At 38.4% G+C, this 3,694-nt stretch overlaps 1 long non-coding RNA gene across 1 annotated transcript in view; it reads right to left on the minus strand.

Moving 5' to 3' along the window:
- Window positions 1–1,467: 1,467 nt before the first annotated feature.
- LOC102501264 (uncharacterized) overlaps window positions 1,468–3,694 on the minus strand; it is a 7,530-nt gene continuing 5,303 nt past the window's right edge. Inside the window, exon 3 of the long non-coding RNA XR_335203.3 lies at window positions 1,468–1,555. This is a non-coding gene — a long non-coding RNA (uncharacterized LOC102501264). The remainder of the gene's footprint in view (window positions 1,556–3,694) is intronic.

A 3,694-nucleotide genomic window follows, 5' to 3' on the forward strand; every position in this document is an offset into this window, starting at 1 on the left:
ACCTTGGTATCCACCCAAAGGACAGAAGAATGCTTAGTCAGAAATGTGCTTGCACATCTTTGTTTATTGTGGCATTATTCACAATTGCTAACACATGTAAACAACCCTAATGACGACAAGCAGATGAGTGGATTGAAAAAGTGTGGCACATATACTCCGTAGAATACTACTCAGCCATAAAATACTACAAGACCCTGGCATTTGATAGAAAGTGGATGAACATGAAAGATTTACTGCTAAGTGAAGCAAGCCAGCCTATGAAGGAGAGACACTGCATGTCTCCACTTAATATATACTGACTGTCTACACTCTATGCTGAAACTGAATGATTAGAGGATATAGAAACATAGAAAATGGTTATAGATATCAGGTACAGTCTTAGAAGACGGTGGGAGAAGTGGGAGAGTCTGAGGAAAGACATTAAGGAGAAAAATATAGAAGCAAGACATTTATGGGACAAAGAAATGGGTTATTATGTGTTGATGATAACATGTATAGTATCCCCAACTGGACTGGTGATAAATGTATTCATGGTGGAACATTCACATTACAAACTAAATAACAAATGTGATTGAAAGTATAAAAGAAATTAAAATAAAATAAATTTAAAAAATTAAATACAGAATACGGAACCAGCATGTGGTGTAATGTTTATGTCACTGGACTCCTCCATGATTGAGCATGACGTGAGTCCCCGACTCAGAAGCTTGAAACGCACACCAGGTGTATGTGTGTACATGCCCAAAATCCTGAGAGTAGAATGGAGGATAAGGGATTGTGGCATGGCCATCATCCCCAGAACAGATATCTCAGGCTAAATTTTCCCTGTCCTCTCCATAACTAGCCCTACTTTCTTCTAATATCTTACTTTGGCCCACATAAAACCATCCCGTGAACTAGCAATGTCTGATGACCGACCATCTATACTTACATTCACCTATGGCAGATTAAACAGCTCTGCATGACTGGGCACCTCAATCCTTAACACCTTGCCAATAGTGAGAATGACAGAAAGACTGGGGAAATTGTGCTCTACTTCTCTGACAAGTTTGAGTATTGGAAGCCACGTTGTATTCTTCCTGTATTTCTAATTCCCACTCTTCCTTTTTCTAAAGGATCATTTTACCATCCTCCATTAAGTACACATTCTCCTTAATTTACTCCCTTTACTCCTCGCCTTTCTCATTCTCCATTCCCTCCTTTACTCCTTTCCTGGTCTTTATTTCCTCAGATCTTAGTGTGTCTTGCAATAGCAATACAACTAAGAAGTGAGCTCCTTTAGTGGCTCTCTGTCTACGCTGTTGAAGACACCTGTTAAGATATACAACTTTTTACCATTTCACTTCTCTTTTTCATTACTGTGCATTTAATAGGTGACTTTCTTTGGCTATTAGAATATATCAGTGTTCATATTGTTAACAACATACTATCAAATGATTTTTCGTAAAACGAAATCCTTACCTTCCTGTTGCCTATGTGCTTTATTTGTTCCTTTTTGGTCTATAGCCCCAGAGGAAGAGCTATCACACATCAATGAAATACTACTGGTGATGCACTGTTAAAATTAATATCAATAATGAGTTGCATAAAGATTTCCTAATCATTTCACAAACTAAATCATGTATAGTGATTGAATATGTAAATAATAATAGTAATAAATTCAATGGTCATTTTCTAATAAAATATTTGATTTTTCTATTTTAAAAGCAATTAGACTTAAAAAGATATACTAAAAACTACAACATTTCAATAGAGAACAGCAGGCAGACATGCTCCCACCACCAACCTTATCTTTTATTTTCATACAGTTCCTGCCTCTGTATCCTTAGCACAGAAGGCTACAGGCAACATACTCATGACAATGATACCCATGTGCATATTTTAACAAAGAACTGGCTTCAGAATACCTGTCCCCTCTAGTTCACATTCCCCACCAATAATAGGAGAATACTTTTTAAAATACATATGTAGGAACTAACAGATGGTATAATGGGTATGTCACAAAACTCCCTGTGGCATAACTGTGGTTTTAGTCCCAGACCCAGTGGCTAGAAACTCACATCAGGCACATGCATGCCCCAAATCCCAAAAGGATAATGGAAGAGAAGGAATTGTGGCATGGCCAGTCCCCCTGAGGGGTGATTTCTTGCTTTCTGTCTCTTTCCATATCTCTGGTGAATGTGCATGCCTTATAACAAAATTAAAAAAAAACAACACCACATTTAAGTAAGTCCTTTAATAAGTAGACTTAGTATAATATCTACAGCATTAAACATTTAAAATATTTCTGTTTTGTTGGGACCAGCAGATGGTGTAATGGCTAGGTCACTGGACTCCCATGTAGTTGACTGAGATTCAAGTCCTGGACCCAGTGGCTTAAACGCACACCAGGCATGTGTGAGTGCAGGCCCAAGATTCCAAGAGAAGAATGGAGGAGAAGGGATTGGTGGCGTGCTCATACCCCTGAGGGGTAATGTCTCACTTACTATATCTCTGTGTCTCTCTGTCTTTCTGGCAAACAAATGCACCCTATAGCTAAAACCTCTCCAAATTAATTAATTAATTAATTAATTAATTAATTCTGTTTTGATTGCCCCTGAGGGGAGTTTGTCAATGCAGCAAATACTTCTTCACTCTCCTCTCAGGATTTTGGGCATGAACTCACATGCTCCCAGTGTATTTTTCAAGCTGCAGGGTCTAGGACTCAAACCATGCAGTTGGTAAGCAGGATACAGTCATCTTAACTGCCATGCCACCTGGCTGGCCCTGAAATATTTCTAATGTTGGAAAGTTTTTAGCATTACAATCAGGTAGTTGGCATGATGGAAAACTTGAGAGGTTGTCATGTTGGGCACAAATAGATCACTGTAATAGTTGTTTCATTTAGGTCAACAAGGACTTGAAAAATACCTATTTTTTTCTTCAAACTTTGCCAAAATGCACAGGTGCTCACCAGAAGGAGACAGGGAGAGAGGGAGACCACGAGAAAGCATCCCCTATGGGGAATGGTCATATTGCAACCCTTTCTTTTTTTATCTCACCCCTTTTGGGGTTTTGGGCATGCCTTCACACATGCCCACAGTGCTTCTCAAGCTGCTGAGTCTGGGAGTCAAACTACATGGTTGGCCATGTGAGATCCAGCCAACTTAACCAACAAACCACTAGCTGATTGATAAATATTCTTTGATAAAAGTTTAACTGATAGCAAAACTGGCTGAGTATAATGACAAAGCTGTCAAACAAATTACATAATATTTATATAATAGGAATCTCTTTCTATTTATTTTATTTTAATTTCTTTTATACATTCTATCACTATAGCATCACTTAGCTTATAAAGTGAATTTTCCAACATGAATGCATTTCAAACCAGTCCAGTTGGTGATACTATACATGAACAGATAATTAATTTCTGTGTCCTATAAAAGTCTTGCCTATTTTCTCCTTAATGTCTTTCCTCAGACTCTCCTCCTTCCCCTACCCCCTTGTCACATTATACCCCATATCCATAACCATTGCCCACATTTCTATATCCTCCAATCATTTACTCTCAGCCATAGAGTGTGGACAGTCATTATATGTTCAGTGGAGACATACAGTGTCTCTCCTTCATAGCCTGGCTTGCTTCACTCAGTAGGAAATCTACCATATTGGTCCACTTGCTATCAAAAGCCAGGTTCTTCTTCTTCTTCTT

The sequence above is a fragment of the Tupaia chinensis genome, unplaced genomic scaffold (assembly GCF_000334495.1).
Source record: "Tupaia chinensis unplaced genomic scaffold, TupChi_1.0 Scaffold000356_1, whole genome shotgun sequence".
In the NCBI taxonomy this organism is placed as follows: Eukaryota; Metazoa; Chordata; class Mammalia; order Scandentia; family Tupaiidae; genus Tupaia; species Tupaia belangeri.